Source organism: Periplaneta americana, chromosome 9 (genome assembly GCF_040183065.1).
Source record: "Periplaneta americana isolate PAMFEO1 chromosome 9, P.americana_PAMFEO1_priV1, whole genome shotgun sequence".
NCBI classification, from domain to species: domain Eukaryota; kingdom Metazoa; phylum Arthropoda; class Insecta; order Blattodea; family Blattidae; genus Periplaneta; species Periplaneta americana.
Genome location: NC_091125.1, coordinates 92,558,798 through 92,582,097, shown reverse-complemented (window position 1 = coordinate 92,582,097; position 23,300 = coordinate 92,558,798). Strand labels below are relative to the sequence as shown.

Sequence of the window (23,300 nt, the reverse complement as noted above, 5' to 3'; positions counted from 1 at the left end):
AGAGTTAAAAAGAGACTCTGGTCAAATCTTGGGTATAGTAGCCTATGTGTCTACGATGTCGATATAGAGTTTCGAGCCCGGGGATTTATAAGTTCTCGTCTAGGGATGCGATATGACTTTGTTAGAACGGAGACAGGATGGTCCACTGCAGGTATAGGATTCACTAATGCCACCCAGGTCATCTCTGGAGCTTGGAATAATCATTCCATATACATATTGTACCTCTGGAGAAAGAATTAAGAAAGAGACTAGTGAAATACTTTGTGTGGAGTGTAGCATTGTAAGGGGCAGAAACATGGACATTACGACGAAGTGAAGAGAAGCGACTAGAAGCATTTGAAATATGGATATGGAGAAGAATAGAGCGTGTGAAATGGACAGACAGAGTAAGAAACGAAGCTTTGTTGGAAAGAGTGAATGAAGAAAGAATGATGCTGAAACTGATCAGAAAGAGGAAAAGGAATTGGCTGGATCACTAGTTGAGAAGAAACTGCCTACTGAAGGATGCACTGGAAGAAATGGCGAACGGGAGAAGAGTTTGTGGCAGAAGAAAATATCAGATGATAGACGACATTAAGATATATGGATCATATGCGGAGACAAAGAGGAAGGTAGAAAATAAGAAAGTTTGGAGAATGCTGGGTTTGCAATGAAAGACCTGCCCTTGGGCAGAACACTATGAATGAATGAATACATATTGTGTACAATGGGCCACTGTGAACCTCAGTGTATGAACTCGGCTCTTATAAAGCCAGCCAGTCTAGTGATGTCGAACTGGTTCGGTTTGGTTTTGATTAAATTATATATTGCAAAATTTTAACTCAATTTTTTTTTTAAATTTCAAATTAGTGTAACTCTGAAAATATTAAGATTAGGACAAATGTTTTTATTACATTTTTGCTGAGAATGTCTTCGGAAATAAGCTCCGCAAGGGACAGTAAATTCTCGTGAATCACACTGTATGTTGTGATGTTCCTTCTAGTATATTAAATGTTTGAGCATATCATAAATATTTTCTTATTCTGAACTGCTTCAGATGACTTGTTTTGAGTCCTGATATTGCTGTTTATTCTTGTATATTAATTGTGTACATAGTTATTGATTTTCTAGGATCGTTTTCTTTTGGTTTCTACTTGCTGTGTGGAAATGGAATTTCCCACGTTTTAGTTCATTTTTATTTTGAATTTATATCTGAATTTGTAAATACTTTATTGTCGTTTGGTTCTGTATCTTTGCTTCCTTCTTTTGTTACTTTTATTGCAATCTCATATATAACCCAAGAACCATTAAAATGTTTTGAATATGATTAACTTGAGAATGGATGCTTTCAGCCACTGGATTTCCTTTATGTGTACATTGGACTCTTATAGGGATGTAGTGGACCCTCAATGGCAGTGGGCGCTTTGTTTCGTTTGGAATGTGGTAATTTATTCAAATGAATACAACATCTTACTACAAAGCTCAGTATTCTTGTAGAATTACGAGTATTTACGATCAAATAGCTATAAATGGAATTTTCAGAAGTCACATTGCATGCATAATTGAATGAATCATGCTGTTAAGCCAGTGGAAGTTAAACAAATAAAAAAAACAATCTCTAAAGAAACAAAATGTCTAAATACATACGTGATGAAAGCGCGGACTAATGAGAAAACTAGCAGCAACATCTCAAATGCATTATACTAACAATATTAGCCCTCTGGCACGGGGTTTTTCCTTTCCCCTGTATTTGACAGACTGAAGTGCCAAAAGTTCAAACATCGCGTCAACACAGTTCTTGCCAAGTCACGTGAAATTCGGGTAAAACCGCACATATTTTAAGTTGCAGAATGAAGCACACTTTATATGTGAAGAATAAAATCAACAGTGAGTCACATTATGTTCGACAGTCCTTTGTTCTGAAAGAAAATACAAATTTCCAGTCCCTCATACAGCAGGTCTTTAAGAAGTGAACTTGCTAATGACTCATTTTAAAGACTTCGAAATATTTTATTTATTTAGTCTATAAACAATTGGTATAAACTGCAAACAAAAGTACGTCCATCTGTACACAATACCATACCTAGAGTCCTTAATATTCCTCGAACCATAGTGTAAAGTCATTAAAAAAGTAACTTAAAAATTTTAAACGTTATAATATTTATTGGATCCTCACTTTGAGAAAGGAACAGAGATTAAGGGTGTTTGAGAATAAGGTTCTTAGGAAAATATTTGGGGCTAAGAGGGACGAAGTTACAGGAGAATGGAGAAAGTTACACAACGCAGATCTGCACGCTTTGTATTCTTCACCTGACATAATTAGAAACATTAAATCCAGACGTTTGAGATGGGCAGGACTTGTAGCACGTATGGGCGAATCCAGAAATGCATATAGAGTGTTAGTTGGGAGGTCGGAGGGAAAAAGACCTTTTGGGAGACCGAGACATAAATGGGAAGATAATATTAAAATGGATTTGAGGGAGGTGGGATATGATGGTAGAGACTGGATTAATCTTGCTCAGGATAGGGACCAACAGCGGGCTTATGTGAGAGCGGCATTGAACCTCCGGGTTTCTTAAAAGCCAATAAGTAAGTAAGTATAATATTTCAATTTTTAAGATATAAAAACGCATTAATATATTACGCTAGTAATGGGGTTTGGTTTCTACAAAATATTGGAAATATGTCTGCCGGTCTCTTGCTCATCAAACACCGTTCTCTTCACGACACTCTGCACGACATTTTGCACACATTATTGGAATAGTCCCAAATTTATTGCGAGATAGTATCTTTCAGTTGCTACATATAGTGTTGTTAGGTGTGACATGAAAATTCGTTCTTTAAGGTAATCCCACAACCTAACTTCGACCGGGTTGAGATCTGGAGATCGTGAAGGCCATATTGTTGAAAAGTGTTTACTGATGTTACGATTGTCGAAAATCCGAGTAATTAATTCTTTTCTTGGGGTGTAGATGTAGAACAGTTCACCGTTTTCGTGAAGATCGTGTTTTCCAAGTCATGATTCCTCAGTCGAAGGTGACCAAATTCTGTAGCAAGCTGTATTAGTGCTCTTCGTTTACTGTGACCACCTCTATTATTCCATTGTTGTCTTATTGAATGAAATATGTACCAGTGATGAATTGCAAAGTGAAGCCACAACATGCAGTGACTTCCTTTCAAATCGTGAAGTCATTGTTGAATTAAAACCTGGGGGATCATTTTCAGAGAAAATCCTGCACTTACACATATTAACTCTATCATTAAGAAGTAAGTGTGCTTCGTCTGTCCAGGGCACTATATCGAGTTGATGATTATTAAGTTGAATCTCTTCTGGCATAAATAAACCAAAATCATATATTTTCTGCTTGTCACTTTGAGTTCGAACACTGGTTTTAGTTTATATGAGTGCAGACTAAAATGTTTTCTTAGAATTCTCCAAAATTTGCCGTAACTCATTTGAAGGTGTCTGAAAATCTCACTAGCGCTACTAATTCAATAATAATAATAATAATAATAATAATAATAATAATAATAATAATAATAATAATAATAATAATAATAATAATTTATACTTATTTCATTACTTGTCTTGAGTACTTCAGCAGTAGTGACATCACTGATTATCTTTGCCCTTCCAAATTTCTTGTCAGTAACAGAACAGTTTGCTCAGATCTCCTGACTAAATCTCTGTAATTACAAATGGAACATAGGCCTTCTCTGAAATCATAACTGTCCTAAACTTTCTCATACATTTAAAAAACTCCAATTGCTTTCATAATAGCATTGGACTAGCTGTATTCTAACATTTAATGAAAGCACCATAAGTTGAAACTTCAAAATTCTTGTATAAGTACTAATAAAATCATTAATATTTGAACAAACAAAAGGGTAAATGTGATCATGCAAAATGTAATAGGTCACAACCCAATACATTGATATTTTTTATTTTCCTTCTATCTCAAATATTATAATATTCATAACACTTTAAAATTGTAGGTGACTTTTGAATTATCTTATACTTCTATTATACTTCAAGTATTATAGTAGTAAGATATTATATTTAACGACGCCTTCAACTGCAAAGGTTATTCAGTGTCGAAATACAACGCGGGCGAGAAATGGTCGACGAAGTTTGCCTTGAGTGTCTGAAATAGGCACGGTTCTTTATGTGCAGCAAATCTGCGACACGGATCTTCGAATTTCACTTCTCTCCCGGAGGAAGCCATTGTCCTTTAAATCCATCAGTCGTGGCTGAATTTAAATCCACAAACCTGAGATTCAACGGCAACTATGATAACCGCAGTACCACTAAGTATTCCATGTTACATTCTACTCAGGATATTGAAGAGAGAGTATCCGAATATGAAATAATTTTAGATAGCTCTGAAGTTTATAAAATTTATAGCTATGGCTTGGATAGCTGTAATTTTAGTGCGCTTTACTGGGTTTTCACACATGCTAGTCTAAATTTTCTTATAAAGTACACCAGATTTAGAACCTTAAATTTAAACTTCACTTTACGTTGTCCACAGCTGCAATGTCGGTTTGCGTCATGTAATCCACAAGATAACCTTTAAAATAACCTCTAAGAACAGATTTCATCAACATGTTACTAATCCACAATGAATTAATTGTAATTTAACTTAAGTATGGAAGTTAAATCATATTTAATTCGTTTTCATTTCACCAAACGCATTTAAAATAAAGTCAATTAATTTAATTCCCAATTAAGTCATCACGGCCTTCGAAATCACGGTAAAATCGTAATTTCAAAGTCCATGTGCCTTGTTAATGCAATACTACTGACAGACTGTAGTCACTAAGCGCTATTATCGACCTATCGCGATTGTGGTTGTAGTGTGTCCACATCCCGATCACGATCAGAAACTTAATCCTGTTTTCAGAACTAGATAATCGCGATGAGAGACAACCCAATGAACGAAAGTAAGATTTTAGTAATCTTCCTTTCGTATCACCTTGATATTTTGAAGTTTTCTTTTATTTAGGAAGTCGTGATAGGTGCTACTGTGGAATTTTGTTACGCCTTTCATTGTACTATATAAAAGAGAAAAGAAAACGAAGCGAATGGCTAGGAAATTATATTTGGTTACTATTAGAAGTAATGGAGCAATTTAATGCAGCTACAGTATAAGAAAAGTAAAATGAAATGTGTTAACAAATGACAGACAACTTATTCAAATATGAAGGACAACAGAAGGCTGCTGAAAAAATTTAATTTCAATGAATCTTGGATTAACTGAGTTCTTTTTCAGATTTTAATGTGAGTCTCCATTACGACGATTTTGCTGAGATTCGATTGCAGCGATATTTTACTACTTAATTGACTTATTATTCCCAGAACATGAATTTTACCAGCACTCGAAAAGTATTGGGAATAAATTTGAATAAGAAACGAAAAAAAGTTTCCTTCCCAGGCAGGATTCAAACCACGGAAGTCTTAGTTACCAGTCTATCGTGCTCTGGAGTGAACAATGCTCTGAAATCAGCTACAAGGTTCGGTCCAGTTTTTTTGCCACTACTGTACATTCTTTAACATTATAATGCATTTAATTTTATATTCATGTTATAAAGACTTACACTTAACCAATATATCCAATACTTCCATAAGTGTTGGGACGAGGCATATTAAATAGATAACATTGTAAAGATCATCATCATCATCATAATCATCATCATCATCATCATGTTTCGCTTCCAAGGAGTTGCGCCACAGATTGGCCTGTTCCTGTCTTATATTAGAGGTCAAGAAGTCTCTTCAGTGGTCTTCCAGGATTTCTTGTACGCGTCGGGGTGTAATTTTTTAGTAATAGGATATCTGATACAGGGCATTCTATTGACATTTTTTTTATCCATATTGATATATCTGCAGTGCTCGGGAAAAGTGACACAAGTCAGTTTCCGCAAACCTTTTTTGATAATTTATTGACAACTTACGGAACATCTGCTCGCTTGGAAAAAAATATATAAGTATTTCTCCCATTACAATAATTCATACAGAAAAACATCAAATCGACATAAACCAGTGTAAGTTGTCAATAAATTATTAAAAAAGGTTTGTGGAAACTGACTTATGTCACTTTTCCCGAGCACTGCAGATATAATAATTTAAAATTTGTTCAAAGGCTGATGTCATTGTCAATTCTTCTAAAATTTCTGTATTTTTTTGTAGTCATTCCATTAATATATAATGTGCTGTTCTTCTTAAATATTTAATTTCTGCCGAAGTTATTCTTGATTTATCTTTTGCCTTGATTGTCCAGTTTTCACAAACTTGTAGTAAAGATTACAGACAAAAACCACTTGTACATGCACTGAAGCGATAATTATATTATTTAAACAAATATTTTAAAATTGTTAAATTTTTTGTGAAACCATATTCCTTAATAAGCATGTGCTTGAGAACGACCTTACATGAACTGTTCGTTCGTCTCGAAACTAATTGAGCCAGCCCTGTCATTGTGGAAGGAGACTTTAGTCATTACGGATATTATATTATATTATATTATACGGATATATTGTGCATATTTATCTTTTTTAGTTTCAAGCTGAAATGCATAATACAGATGGAAAAGAATGTAATCTTTTTCCATTTTAATAACTTATATTACACCGAATTAGTATAAATGGTCCCTAAACCAGTGCCATATTATTTAACAACAATGCTGCACGTAATCCGAGAGTGAATTTCTCGGTCTTATATAATAAAGCATGCAGTGATACAGTTATGATATGTCATAAAAGTGACTTCCGTATTACTGACAACTAGAACAAGCCGGAAGTAGCATAATTTCCGCCGTTTCAAGTTCACGTCAAGCTGAACGGCTACCTTATCAGTAATTATCAATGGCATAATCATTTTGATGTGCATTATGAAGGACGCTGTGTAGATATTTCATAAACGGATGATAGTGACGTAACTAGGCAGTGAATATGTGGTACGTCACCCATACAACAGCGTCCTTGTCCAATGAAACTGTCTACTGGGTGTTCAGTTCAAAATGTGTCATGGCTCGCTGTATGCCGTCATGTGGCTAGCCGATGAGCCTAGAGAATTCAATCTTCCTACATTTCCGCAGAGGTGTATAACCTAAGAGGCAGAGAAGTTGCCTAGCAAGTACGGCGTTCATTCTGAAGAGTACGTACCGATACGTACGGTAACGCCGGTAGTGGCAGGAATGTGAACTGTTTGGAAATACGTACTGTCGGGATATGGGGAGAGGGTTAAGACGATTACTTACGTATTTGTTTACATTAACTTCGACGGTCAACATGGACACGGAGCATTTGATTTGTGTTGTGTAATATTACCGTACGCAACCGATGATAACAAATACCCTGCGTACGACTTGCCGGCGCAAAACACAGTTCGAAAGAGGTTATGGTAGCACACAGACCGCCATCTGTTGCTACGACGTTCAAGTTATACCGTACACGTTCTCAAGTTCAGATTGAAGAACGCCTTAAATAATAGGCAACTTCTCTAACATATAAGCTGAAACTCGCTTCAAATCGGTGACCCAACAACAGTGACGTCATGACACACTTTGAAATGAACACTCTGTATGTTATAAACAGTAGAATAAATAAATGCACTGTTTTATTTTTTATTTATAATATTCTCTTATTTTCATTGTGGTCGGCTCACGTAAAACTTACGGATACGGTCGCACGTGTCTCTCTAGAAGCCTACATATTTGTATATAAAGATTTTTTATCGATTCTCTTCTTTTTAAAAAGATTATCGGAATCAGCAAGAAGAATATAAACAGAAGACCTAACATTCTAAATGTACTAAGTGCCAATTGTTTAAATTTCATTTTATTCAATCTAAGGGATGAACATCCATATGAGAATATCATACTAAATTGTCTTTGTCATAGCTCAACTGTAAGTGACTCATTCGTGCGCCAAAAGACGTGTTGTACAGCGTGGGCCGTAAGTCACGTTACTCCCCCCTCCCCTCCTAATTTGTTTATTTCACAACAAACAACTAACGACTCGTATACATACACATAGCTTATTTATCCAGAACATTTGTGTATGAACCGTCGCTATCATGACATAACTGAATACGATGCCATGTTCGACGACAAGTTTAGGGAAGAAAATCTGTTATATTCCTGAATGCTTCTCCCATAGCAACCCGTAGTTGGGCCATCGCGTCGTTTTGTAGCGCTGCTTACAGACTTTAAAATATTGAAAATATTAAAATATCACAGGAGTAACGTGACTTCAGGCCCTACCTTTAGGTATCTCAACATGCATTGTGCAGTGTGTTTTTCATCATAATCTCAGAAAGTTGTTTTTGTCAGCACATTTAGAATGTTAGATCCTCAATTTACTGTTAACATCTGATTCAGTATATGTGAATATTAGGGACGGGAAAAAGATAACAGGCACGGAGCTACTGCATTAAAAGCCATTTACAAATATGAATGCTGTTTTTGCAATATTTCCTTTATTTCATAATTTAAGTAGGCCTACGTATGCGAATGAACATCTTAAGAGGCAATTTTTTAAATACACGCCATTTGTAAGAAGTAAAAGACCATGATTAAAATGGCATTCTATAATAAAATTTTAAATTTCATATATTGCATTTTCTCCTTCCTTTCGGGTTCAATCGATGAGAGACACTGCCTTCCTGTTCAACTCACGATCAAAATCATCGATATTAAAGAATTATATTTCTTGCATATTCTGTTTTTTTTGGGGGGGCGTGAATCGCCCACACCTGTGGAGTAACGGTTAGCGCGTCTGGCCGCGAAACCAGGTGGCCCGGGTTCGATTCCCGGTCGGGGAAAGTTACCTGGTTGAGGTTTTTTCCGGGATTTTCCCTCAACCCTATATGAACAAATGCTGTGTAACTTTCGGTGTTGGACCCCGGAATCATTTCATCGGCATTATCACCGTCATCTCATTCAGACGCTAAATAACCTAAGCGTCGTAAAATAACCTACTAAAAAATAAAAAAAAAAATGACGTGAATCGTCTGTAAGTTCGGTTAGTACTAAGGTCCCATCTCAGAAAGTTGACCGACACATTTTCAGGCCAGATTTGTCGCGCCTATAGACTCTATTTCTAAACTACAATATATATTGCAATGAAATAAATTGCGATCAACAGACAAAGGATCAATGTATCTAACGTGACCTTGAGTTAGGGCGAATGATATCATCTAGCGATACGCAGAAGGGGGGGAAGGAATTTTAGACACGAATTGACTGGTCACGCGGCAGCAGATGCAGCGTAACTCGAGAATGGAAGCGATAGAATGTTCGCAGTTGTGCCAAACGATTTGTAATGAACCAGGCTACACTCTCAATTGAACAACAATCAGTAATCGATAAGTTAAATTGGAAAAATTAGCGACCGAAGTTGTCAGGAGAGAAAATTCACAATGTCGAGGCATATGCAGCGCAATTGGTAGCGGGCGAATAAGCAACGGATACCTTACATTCAAAATTCTATTTCGAGCAACATGATTACGCATACAACTTGCGGCTGTCTCTCCGATACGGCCTACCTCAAATTTTTTCGTTGGCGTGTGAAAAATTGCAATGTTCACAGAAGTTATTTTCTATATTTTCCTTCCGCTCACTCCTATTGCTTCAACAGCATAGCATTTGAGCGAAATACTGCCTGCAATTTAAAATTTAAGTAGTCTAAACATTTAGGCCCTACCGCTTGCTTTTGCACATAATTTTCTCCTCTTATGGATGATACTTTTCAGTCCTTGGTTTCTTTACTACTGTCGCTATCCGCACTGGCGTCACTATTACAAGGGAGCTTTTTAAGATTACTATTATTAACAGAATATTCTTCCCACGGACACCACATAGCACAAAAACTTACTCTCAGCCTCTGGCTTTACTGCATTGATTACGATTAAACCGTGTAACCCTGTCATCTTGTTTACTTGAGTTTTGTGGCAGTGTAAGGTACGTGCCTCCCTACTTTAAAGCACACGTAGGGCTACACTACTTCAGCAGATTTAAATATCGTTAACAAAATTGTAGCTGTTATAACTACGGAATACTACGTGACATTCTCAAATATCTTCACAATAGATCACTATATTTACAGTGAATGTATATTGTCATTTATAGGGTTATTCTAATTTCCTCTTTCTTAAGATATAGTACAGTTCTATTCGTAAAAGAATGAAGTTTATTGAAGTATAAACCAATTTCAGAACATTCAAATATGATCGTCATTAGTAGCCATTCTTATCGAGAATGAACGGCGCTCAGAAGAAAATCTTGCAGTTTGTTTTAAAACATTTTATAATTTTCAACGACTACAAATTACATAAGACAATCTTGCGAAATAACTTTAAATTCTTTAAAAGCTCCCATAACGACGACAAAATTTAGGGCTCATACCTTAATGTATTCAGATTCTGAATATTCACAGTGCACTGGAACAATCTCTATTTATCTAAAGAATGTCCCATCAAGAACGACGGATTTAATAATATGAATAAATGCAACGAAAACAGGTAACAGAGCAGATAGCAGTGCCGCCAACCCAACAATAACAAGACATTGTTGGAACATTACGCCATTGTTTCGCTTTTGGTTTGGCGGATCTGGTATCTATTCTGTTATCTGTTTTTGTTGCATTTATTCACATTACTAAATCCGGCGTTTTTGTTGGGACACTCTTTATTATATATTATATTATTACTCTGAATAAGAACAATCCTTATTTAGCCTATATAGGCGAAACCATTACACTATTCTGGTATGAACTTAAAAAAACATGTACAATATTACTTCATTCAAGAATATCTTGAATTGTTGTTTATTTACTTTGTCATAGAAACAGTAGTGAAACAATTGAAAGAAAATATTTTTGCCTTTAAATCATTAAGTTATTTTTGGGGGGAGGGGGTATTGAGATTTATTTATTTTTATTAGACTATTATTTTAAGCAAAGTTAATAGCAGACTGAAACTTATTTCTTATGCTTTCAAAACACATGCTTTTCTTTAAAGCTTTTTAACTTTTTGGAAGTTTCTGTGAAAATAAAATAATCCTTCCTGATAGTTTAATATTCCTATATATCTACAATATAGCAACGAAACATTTTTAATCCCACAAGCGAACAGACCACCCAAGTTTGAGTGCAACATTAAGGAAATGGGTAAGTTACGGTCATACAATAAAAGGTTATACAGCCAACATAATTGTAATAACAGGAGTAATAATATTGGAATGCATGTCATATCGGCAAAAATGATCATTTTCGTTGTTTAATGTTCTTACTTTCCTTGAAATATCGAAGTACTTTATCGGTAGTTAATATAATGAGGAAATATAATTACAAAATGCACTAGATTCTTGCGTGAGAAGCTACTACGATCTCCTCGTATTCCATGGGATGTATTATCTTTAACTTGATCAAGTAATTGACAGTGTTTTGTCTTTACTGTGATGTGCGGTTTCCAACAACAACATGTTTACATGCGTGCAGGTCGTGTTGCTGCGGTTACCTTAGTGTACTGAAACATGTTTATTGCGTTACAACTGATGTTCAGTAAATCTGAGTAAAATTAATTCGAATTTTATTGAATTCCTCGTCATAGTTTAATTTTAAATTCATTTATCCAAATAAATTTTGTAGTTAATTTTATTTTTACTTTGTATAGGAAATACAAAGAGGTGGAAAAATTCAAATACCAGGGAGCAACAGTAACAAATATAAATGATACTCGGGAGGAAATTAAACACAGAATAAATTTGGGAAATGCCTGTTATTATTCGGTTGAGAAGATTTTATCATCCAGTCTGTTGTCAAAAAATCTGAAAGTTAGAAATTATAAAACAGTTATATTACCTGTTGTTCTACATGGTTGTGAAACTTGGACTCTCACTTTGAGAGAGGAACATAGGTTAAGGGTGTTTGAGAATAAGGTGCTTAGGAAAACATTTGGGGCTAAGAGGGATGAAGTTACAGGAGAGTTGAGAAAGTTACACAACACAGAACTGCACGCATTGTATTCTTCACCTGACATAATTAGGAACATTAAATCCAGACGTTTGAGATGGCTAGGGCATGTAGCACGTATGGGTGAATCCAGAAATGCATATAGAGTGTTAGTTGGGAGGTCCGGGGGAAAAAGACCTTTCGGGAGGCCGAGACGTAGATGGGAAGATAATATTAAAATTGATTTGAGGGAGGTGGGATATGATGATAGAGACTGGATTAATCTTGTTCAGGAGAGGGACCGCTGGCGGGCTTATGTGAGGGCGGCATTGAACTTCCGAGTTCCTTAAAAGCCAGTAAGTAAGTAAGTAAGTAAGTAAGTAAGTAAGTAAGTAAGTAAGTTACTATAGGAAATACAAGATCACACTTCATAAAGTGATATACAATATCAGCAATGCTTGTTTTTAACAGCGATGAGGTAAAATAGCAGGCTATGAATACACTCTATAAAGAACATGCTATCAATTAAACATTTTGATATGAACATAACCACCGTAGCTCAATCGGCAGGCTCATTCGCCTCTGATCCGGAGCTGCGCTTGGGCTTAGGTTCGATTCCAAGCTTGAACTGATAACCTTTGAAAAGTGCCAACCAGGTATTCCCAACTATAAGCGAATATCTGGTAATTCATGGTGAATTCTCGACTACATTTTGCCAAATACCATCTCGAATTCACAAATTCTTTCTTGTTAGTCGTGAACATTGTAATTTGGGCTTTGCCTGTTATGTTCAACAACAAATGAATAAATAAATGAAAAAATAAATAAGTAACGAAATAAACTAGAAGTTCATACTACATCAGTAAATAACCGACTAAAAAAGATACAAGCATAATTTCAAAATATCTACAAAATAAGCAAAGACGAATGTAATTAGAATTTCATTGTAAATACTTGTGCATGTATATGGTAGCCTATATACTGAATTAATAAACAAAAGGAAAATAATCATGAACAATACAACAGATAAATTGCATTAAATTTATTTTGCATTCAATCGTGTTCACAATCCTTATAAATAAGAACTAATTTCTTAGAAATCCAAATATCACAACACCCTTACGAGTACATAAACTTTCATATGGAAATCTAGTAACTAATAATAAATTATGGGTATGATTTTATGGTGATTATTTTACGCTGATTTCGGTGATTAAATTGGTTTAATTTCGGTGAATGATTCGTAAAATAACAAACAATGTCGTGCATATTTCGCACCCTAAAGAAACTTAGAAAATTATAAAATATATTTTTTAAACTATTATTGAAATAATCCCCTTCAAACTAATAAAAAATTGTTTTCATCATTAATTAAATTCAAAATTCAATTTCATTCGACTGTAAGAGGTGACGACACTGCCCCTTTGATCTCACGAAGGCAGTCGTTGCGGAAAAGAGAAATGACGGTTATCTGCTTGCGCTGCTCCACAGTAGTACAGCTCAAGCATCTTGTCAAGACACTCGTGATACGCAGTAGGGGAACAACGTTTCTGTGGAGGGGGTAGGAGTGGAAGGGAAGGTCTTGCGTGTTTCTACAGAGTTCAAGGCAAAGGCTAACCCATTCCCCTATAATTCGTAAGTAGACTCATCCGATCTCGTGCGCAGATCTGTATCAAGAGTGGAGGAGTGTCTGGACATAATGCATGAGCTGTACTCCCTGAAACTATAAATCGTCTCCAGATGTCACACCCATGTATTGCTGACTGAATGACCAAATATGTAGACATATTTGTCTGCGTGTATTTTATGACGAAAATTTTCAGGTTTTATTTGAAAGAAAGAGTAATTTTTCATGGGAATTCTTCATAAAACCTGTCTTTTTTGTTGAATACAAAGTGATTATGAAGTAATTTCGTATATTTCTACAAATTTAGCGAACATTCGCCGATATATTTCACTTAATTTAGGACATTCATTAAGGGATTTGCATTTTACATGCTTAAAATTAAGTTTTAACACATTTAGCATACATCGTTAACACTAAAACATCACACGCTTACTAATAATAGTCTATAGAAATAATACCTCACGAAAATATTTACATAATATAAAATTAAATAAAAAATAATTAATAAATTTGTAATGACGAAATGATAAGATAAGTAGCAACATGTCAATTTTAACTCTCTTCTGTTTCAGGTGCCAGCAGTTCGTGTAAGATCCCTCCTCGTTGCTATGTGAGTAAGACTTTAGTTAATACTGAGATTCTTTGAGAGGCAGTTTTATTCCTTTGCGAATTATGACATTGCCTTCCTTGATTATTTATTGTAATTTCGTTTATGTCAGGGAGTATAAACAGTAATTTTTTAACACTTTCAGTACCATAATTATAAAATTGAAAGTACAGTATGTATGATACTAAAATGTCATTGTTTAGGTTAAGTAAGACAGTCAATAGCCATAAAATTAGAAGTTAAATTAATTAACAATCCTGCAGAAACTGTAAGATCAGTTTACAACTTCTTTTAAACACAATTTCTAATACTAAAAATTGCATGCAAAACATAAAAAAACCACTCACTTTGTTGTAACTCGGCAGCCAATATGACTGTCATATTATTCCGGTTTTCATCATGGTGCTTATTGTGTATTGTTTGGCGATTTATTGGTCTCCTATAGCTAGATTTGAAACCGATCGAAGAAGTGCCAGAAATTCACGTAAGTCGTTTTTACGCAAAGCAAGCGACAAACAAGAATGAATGTTTAAGAATCGCTCAAGTGACTGATTTCCTATTATAAACAAACCTAACCTAACATGTTAGATTGAATGGAAGAGTAGCTCAAGTAAAAATGAGGCGAATGGTCGATCTAAGCAGTTTAATTTTATTTTTCAGTTTTCTATTTTAAGGGAATTTTGTGTTCAATCAAACTCCTAGCACATAAAATACATTGGTTATCGACATTACATACACATTACATTTCATTGTGATATAATCTAACAACGATTTTTCATTCTCTTGAACACCTAGTGGATTTCAGTGTGTGCTCATATTTTTGGTCTCAAGTAAGAGAACACTATACAGAGTAGAGATGTCTATCTCTAAATTTTAAACTACTAACGGATATGGAAGCCACTATCAAAAGTGTATCCGCGGTTCATGATTTCATACTCAATATATTGAACTCGCTCATAAAATAGCATGGATGTTTGTTGTATTCCCTTAAGGTTCTTAACGCCACCCAGAGACAAACTCCAGTCATCTTATTTTTCTACTATTTCTTCCCGGATCCTATTCTCCGAGCTCCAAAATCTTCTGCTCTGTTTCTAGAACGTCCGATGGTCGTTGTGGTCCTCTTCCCAGAAAGACATCACATTCGTTGTTTGCCACGTGCTGCACAGCGGCCACAACGGTGTGTTGGAGCTCTTCTATGAGGAAATCGAGCTTGGTAGATTCGTAGTACTGCTCTAGCTTTCTGTAGCTACATGTTTAAATAGTCATGATTTGCGAATCAATACATATTTCGTCGCTATGAAAGAATCACTGTGCTGCCTACCCTTAAACCTCAAGTTGCAAAAAGTACAACGGTTGTTGTATCACGACCTCTACTCCTTTCCACATTATTTCACAGAGTGGTTTGTATTTACAAGGACAAGTTTAATGATATCATTAGATTCGTACCGCGTGCTTGCTTTTGTGTTGCCACGTGAAACTCTTTACGTAAATTACGATTTTGTTCAAATTTATACTTCAAAGTCTCACGACATAATCAGCTTCAGAGAAAAGCTGTGAAGCAAAATGTAATGAGTTTATTCTAAGCTATTATTAACTGTAAACACCATTTTGTTAGTGATACTTACTATCACTTAATAATGCCTCAAATGTCTGATCCAATTTATTTTATTGTGAAGAAATTAGCGTCCAAAAACAAAAATGTTGCTATAATATTTTGTCAGTTTATCATGTTGAGCTACCTATTAGGATATGGACATCTGTGCCCCTTCAACTCTATTTAATCGCGTATACATATCTACAAAATATACAGATGAGTGCTAATATTTTCAGATAAAGCGTAAAAAACACTGTCTGTGGTGTTGAGATAATCCCTGGTTTACGTAGACAGAATTCTTTTCCCTGTGGTGGATAACTTTCAAAGCCACTTTTCGCACGACTCGGATCGTTCTTTAGTTTCGTTCTCTAAAATACAAACTTTCAATCACATTAATAGAACATTATGGTAAATTTCCATTTTATTTAACAATATTGCTCCATTTTTTTATTGTACGCCTAAAAAATAAATAATAATGGCTTACTGCACAAAATCACACGAACTTTTTTCTAATGCAACATTTTAATCCCTTCTGCTTCCATAAAAAAGTACCATTTTTAAACAAATTTCTGGTTGTGTGATTTTCGAAACGGAGTAAGAGACTCCTAGTTTCAAATAATCGTTGAAAACTGCTGCAAAAGTTCGCCGATTAGGTAACCTTCTTTGCGGAAAATGTTGACGGCACATCCTTCTTGTCTCATTTGAATTACGACGATTTTCTCCATAAATTTATAACATGATATTCCTGAACTGTGAATGACACTGTAAGTTGTTTATCGAATATATGTACTGAACTGCCATCCGTTCGGCAGGAGACCTATGGACAAGGAGCTTGAACTCAGCTTGCATGTATTCGTACTGTACGTACGTCTGTGCAGAGTACTGCCTGCTGAACGTCTCTCACGCCAGAATATTAACAAATTTAAGAATGCATTATTATTTAATTTCACGAAAACATAATAGAAGACACAAATATTTATTTAAACTAATATTAACTCTTTGCTAGATATGCCTACTGATGCAATTGTTTTCGTAATTTCACTAACGCTATAGGCACTATAATGCAAATAAAATGAGAAAAGGAATATATATATTTTTTTCTGGGAAAGCTATCAAGTTTTGACCCTATGTTGTATGGACATTTTTTGATCCTGTACTGTACACCGTCCCCGACGACTGTGAAAAGGACGGCACTTATACCCCTTACATTCTATATATTCATAGGTGTAATTAATCAAGTTTATGAAATGAACCTTATTCAGATGCATAGTTACAATAAGCGGATCATATTGACGTGAGATACTGAGATTTGGAGCATTTGCATTATTGAAGATGTGTGTAGAAAATGAGATAATATTATTAAGGAAAACAATAAAATATGACAAGACAGAAAATAAATACGGATATTTTTCAGCAATATTGAAATCTGCACCAGTTTTAAAACAATACATATGCATTTTATTAAAAAAAAAGGTTTGTGAATGAAATACAATTTCATATAAAATTTTAAATTGCTAACATAATAAAAAGTGATATTAAGGAAGGATGAATGAAATTTAGAGTGAGACAGTAGCAGGTTACTATGTCTCTGTGTATATTAGAAAATAGAATAATTTAATTTTGTATAATTAAGTTATTTGAATTTCTAATGACTTCATAGTTCACATTGTAATTATAACGTGAAATATGTATTTATCTCACAGGTTGATGCAGAAACAATTCCGGATATTGATCTATATATAGAAAGTACTTCCGGAAAAGAAAATCACATTGCAATACAAGTTACCTTGTAAATAACTTATGCTTTCTTTTTTCATCTCTCTTCACGTAGTTGTATTTATTTCTTGCTTCAATATCGATGTTGGATTTGTTAACAAGCGCTGAATGAATGCCAGTCACGGGGTTCGAAACCACAATCGACACCACGGTTGTCTTAGACGAGTTTCAGTACTGTAGATATGATTTGGTAAACATTGTTGTTTTTTTATTATTATAACATTCTTGTTACCGATATGCTCAAGAAACTTGATTTCTGAATCTTCATGGAAGAACCTCTCTGTTTTCTCTGGATAGCCAACAGGTAGCTACGGAATTCGTTTATATCTATACATGATTTTCACGAGCCATCGGATGTGTTACCACAAACGTGAATTTCATATGTGTAGAATTTCAAATGATAGTTCAATTTTTCGTACTCCAACTTTGTGTACATTTATTAATAAAACCTATGGAAACAAATTAATATATTAGAAATGTACTTACCTCAGATTAACAACGAGTCGTTCTTCAAGTAATATGCATGCTTTGTAATTAGTATCCCGTTTTTGTATTTTTCTTCAGTTTTAGTTGGCACAATGTCGAACGTTTTTGAAGGATGCAAATAGCCATAGTTGCTGACGCACTCTTTATAAACCTCATTAGTCCACATTAGTAACGGTTAGCACGTCTGGCAGCGAAACCAGGTGGCCCGGGTTCGATTCTCGGTCGGGGCAAGTTACCTGGTTGAGGTTTTTTCCGGGGTTTTCCCTCAACCCAATATGAGCAAATGCTGGGTAACTTTCAGTGTTGGACCCCGGACCCATTTCAGCGGGATTATCACTTTCATCTCATTCAGACGCTAAATAACTTATGCTGTTGATAAAGCGTCGTAAAATAATCCACTGCACCCCGGACTTATTTCACCGACATTATCATCTTCACCTCATTCAGATGCTAAATAACCTGATATGTTGATAAAGTGTCGTAAAATAACCTATTTAAACCTCATTATCTATCTACACTGCTCCATTGATTTGGTATAAAGTCAATGTTCACCTACTTAGATATAACACGCGTAGCAAGTCTCCTGCAATCGGCAAGGATAATCTTTTGATAGAGGTAGAACAAGAAAGTCATATTGGGTTGAGGGAAAATCCCGGATAAAACCTCAATCAGGTAACTTGCCCCGACCGAGAATCGAACCTGGGCCACATGGTTTCGCTGCCAGACGTGCTAACCGTTACTAATGTGGACTAATGAGGTTTATAAAGAGTGCGTCTGCAACTATGGCTATTTGCATCCTTCAAAAAGGAATAAAAAAATAAATATTACCTTACTCTCTCCAGCAATATCCGTAACATTATTTTGTGCTCTTTTCAAGGCGTTGAATAATATTTACTTTGTCAGAAATACTCAGACTTGAAAGTGTTTGTGACATGATGCCTTACCGGTATGCGGGGCTTGGATTCTCATCACAACAACAGACCACGCTGTACTGTATTCTGCTTGCTTTAGTCTCAAACGTATTTCTCCTAAATCGACGGAGTAGTGTATCTATCGAACGGTTTTGTAATCACTCGTAATTGCTCAACAAATTTCTCCTCCTAATTCCGCAGTTGTTTGCACATAACATTAAATTTCCCGTGTATAACCATCGAAAGGTTATCATGCACCCAACATGAGGGTCGATATGGAAAGTCATATTTCAAAGAAGTATTTTCCAGGCAATTTTGAAAGAAGTATTTTGGCACTGTTGAACAAGCAAGCTAAGGAATGATAGACCACTAGGTCCCTAGAGTGTATGTGTGCAGTGCTGGATGTAGGCCTAGGCAGCCTAGATAGTTGCCTAGGGTGACAATTTCCAGGGGGGCGGCATTTTCTGTTTCTCTCTTTTCCTTTTTCCTTTTTTATTTTCATTTGGCAGTGAAATTTGTTTTTAAAACACTTGTTCGAAAATACCTTTTGTTATCGCATTGTCGCGGTCGCGGCGAGAGTAAAAGGAAAGTGTGCAGCTGGATAATTATATTGTAATGCCGTTATCACGTTATTATACAATGGAACTGCTTAAATTTAACTGGTTGTATAAACAAGAATGCATTGTTGAAGATCAAATTCGATATGTGTTTATTATCGCTATGAATAGTAGCTACAACTCTCAGTTACATTAATTCCAATATAATATATCGTCCAGCATGTGCACTACATGAAAGGTTCATTCAGCAAAAAGTTGGAGTTTATTTTTCAGTTTACTTTATACTTCCTATCGACGTAAGAAATATTCGTAATAATTATACCACCAACAAAACCAGTGCTTTTTAAACCACAGCCTGCCTTTCACAAATCAATTTTGTTTCAACAATGAAGTTTGAATTTATGTTTTTTTATCGAGTCTGATGTGCTTCGTCAGATCGACTTGATGACAGTTAAATGGTTCCACCAATATAATGAAGAATTATTAATAATTGATATAACTATTATATTGTTAACAACAATTTAATGATGACGGACATCATCAGTGCTTTCTCTGTGAAAAAAGTGCGAAGGAAATCTGTATAATTCACAAGTAAGGTGCATTTACTTTGATTCCAGTAATTTATTGTTTTCTGAATTGTAACATTTCATTTAAAACCAATTTAAACTAAACATGACCTATAAATAAATAAATAAATAAATAAATAAATAAATAAATAAATAAATAATTAATTAAAACAAATAAATAAATAAATAAATAAATAAATAAGTAATTAAAATAAATAAATAAGTAATTAAAAATAAATAAATAAATAAATAAATAATTAAAAATAAATAAATAATTAAAAATAAATAAATAAATAATAAATAAATAAATAAATAAATAATTAATTAAAAATAAATAAATAAGTAATTAAAAATAAATAAATAAATAAATAAATAAATTGTTTAGGGAGTTGGGGGCGGCAAATTTTAGCACTGCGTAGGGGCGGCACTGTACCTAAATCCGGCCCTGTGTGTGATTTCTATGTTTCTTACTTGGACGATTACCAAACCACTAGGCGGTAAGCAAGCCTCCTTCGATATGACCTTAGTCGTTGGTGAGTTATTTCGAATATTTTTTCGTGCTTGATGTCATCTGATAAAAAAATGCATGTCTCTGAACCCTACACAATGCCTCATTTCTACAGTTTCAATGACACTTTGTTGAATTTTTTATTATAAAGTTTCCATTGCTCTGTTTTAGGCGTAGTATCGTCATCAGAATTACAGTTATACGTTTTCTGTGATTTTAGTTCTTAGTGTTGTTCTAATAACCCCACAAATATTTTGAAAGCTATTAAATATTACACCGTATTATGATCTAACTTTTTAAAATGTGATACTTTGAATTCTAAATAAGTTTATTAGAACTTAAAATCTGTACAGTATATTATTACGCAGAATGATTTTCATACATTTATTTTTTAAATAAAATAACTTTACTTCTTGTATTTTATTTTAAATAGGTCTATTTGAATTTTATTAATTTCCTCATTTCTGAAGAAAGAACGCGCCCTCCTCAAGATTGTCTTCAGAGTCACTAAACACGACCTTATAGTCCATAAATACAATTTTGTTGTGAAATAATAAATTAATATGAATGATACAAACGTACCTTTATTTTCACCTCCTTCGTCAAGGCTGCAATGAACAGGCTATAACTTCCGGTCAGTAATCTTGGTTTTGTGTGCAATATTTCCGCTTTCTGCTTTTGCTGAGGACTTCGTGAGATATAACACCTAAAACAGATCAGGGCCGCCGCAGAAACAACGCGAAGGAAATATTAGACAAAAAATTGCGCTTTAATATTACTTCCTGTTGTCTTCTGGTACGTGGTCAGTATTCCTCTGCGCACAACACTGCCCCTCAGCTACTGTTCCTCTTGTTTATATGCACCGGAACTTCATTCGCACTGGCAATTTAGTACTCAGAGTGATATCATCCTGCTATGTGGTAATTTCTGTTACCTCTGGGGGTAATTTGTTTGTCTTTATAATTCTGCACCGTCAGTGTGAATCAGAGAACACTCGAATTGAGGTCATTGAACGACCTGTCCAGCAACACTGCAAATACTTACAGTTTATGACAGATGATAAGATAATTTTATGCTACATGAGCAACTGTTTTTGTATCTATGAATGTTGGCATTATACTTTGTATGTATTTATGAGAAATTGTAACGCATGTACTCGAAGTATATACTTTAGTATATATGTGTGTGTGTGTGTGTGTGTGTGTGTGTGTGTATGTATGTATGTATGTAGGTATGTATGTATGTATGTATGTATGTATGTATGTATGTATGTATGTATGTATGTATGTATGTATGTATGTATGTATGTATTTTTTATTTTATACTAGGTTACTTTATGACGTTTTATCAACACCTTAGATTATTTAGCGTCTAAATGAGATGAAGGTGATGATGCCGGTGTAATGAGTCCGGGGTCCAGCACCGATAGTTACCCAGCATTTGCTCATATTCGGGTGAGGAAAAACCTCGGAAAAAACCTCAACCACGTGGACTGAATGTATGTATGTATGTATGTATGTATGTATGTATGTATGTATGTATGTATGTATGTATGTATGTATGTATGTATGTATGTATGTATGTATGTATGTATGTATGTTTGTATGTATGTATTTTTACTAGGTTATTTTACAACGCTTTATCAACATCTTAGGGTATTTAGCGTCTGAATGAGATGACTGTGATAATGCCTGTGAAATGAGTCCGGGGTTCAGCACCGAAAGTTACCCAGCATTTGCTCATATTGGGTTGAAGAAAAACCCCGGGAAAAAACCTCAACCACGTGGTGTGTTTTTTTTTTATTAACGACACTCGCAACTGCCGAGGTTATATCAGCGTCGTCGGTTTGCCGGAATTTTGCCCCACAGTTATTTTATATGGTATGTACTGACATGAACCTGTCGCATTTAAGCACACTTAAATGTCATCGACCCGGGCAGGGATCGAACCCGCAACCTTGGGGACATAAGGCCAGCACTCTATCGACTATGTCACCCAGGCCGACTACATGTGTGTACTATGTGTCTACTGTAATGGGCGTTCGGCAATGAGGTTAATCCTATAGGGCCTTATTCATAGACATTCTTAGTTCCGGTGGATTATCAGCTAACTAACGTTTTGCGTATTCATAAACCAGTGTTAGCGATATGATATGATATGAGTCCTGTACAAGTAACCAGTCGATAGCCCGGGCTAGTTTAGCACGCTCTTAGCGCGGGCTAGCGAAATGTCTAGGAATAGCACCCTATAGTGTTTTTTCTTTGGCAAAGTTCTGCACCGCTAGGAAGTTATTTATTGGTCTAACAACTTACTTTGCTGATGTACTTACTTTAATTACCCATTATAAATATTGAAATGGTATTCCCCATTACATCAGACGACCGAACTGTTTACTTTATGTTTTAAAAATGAGTCAGTCCTGTTGAAAAATTTGCTTGAAATTAATTTTGATGTAGACTTACATCGCAAAAATAGTTAGCGACTATTTTTCTTTAAATCCTGCAGGCCACAAGGATTGCTTGCGTACTCATCTTGTTCAACGACTTCCCAGAAACAAAAGTTTAGGTCCGGGGATCTAGGAGGCCATAAACTCTTATTAATTAATTATTATGTCTTCGAACACTGTGTAATGCGCACATTGAATGTTGGGATATTTGTGGAGTTTCTTTATCCCGTTAAGACATCCATTAATTTGTTTATCTTTTACCAAATTAACAAAAAAAAAATGGATTTAATA

General features: G+C 35.0%; 1 protein-coding gene across 1 annotated transcript in view; it reads right to left on the bottom strand.

The window, feature by feature from the left end:
- Gld (Glucose dehydrogenase) overlaps positions 1 to 21,376 on the bottom strand; it is a 209,199-nt gene extending 187,823 nt beyond the window's left edge. The window contains exon 1 of the mRNA XM_069835290.1: positions 21,146 to 21,376. The gene's annotated coding sequence lies outside the window, so the exon portion shown is untranslated. The remainder of the gene's footprint in view (positions 1 to 21,145) is intronic.
- Positions 21,377 to 23,300: the final 1,924 nt, after the last annotated feature.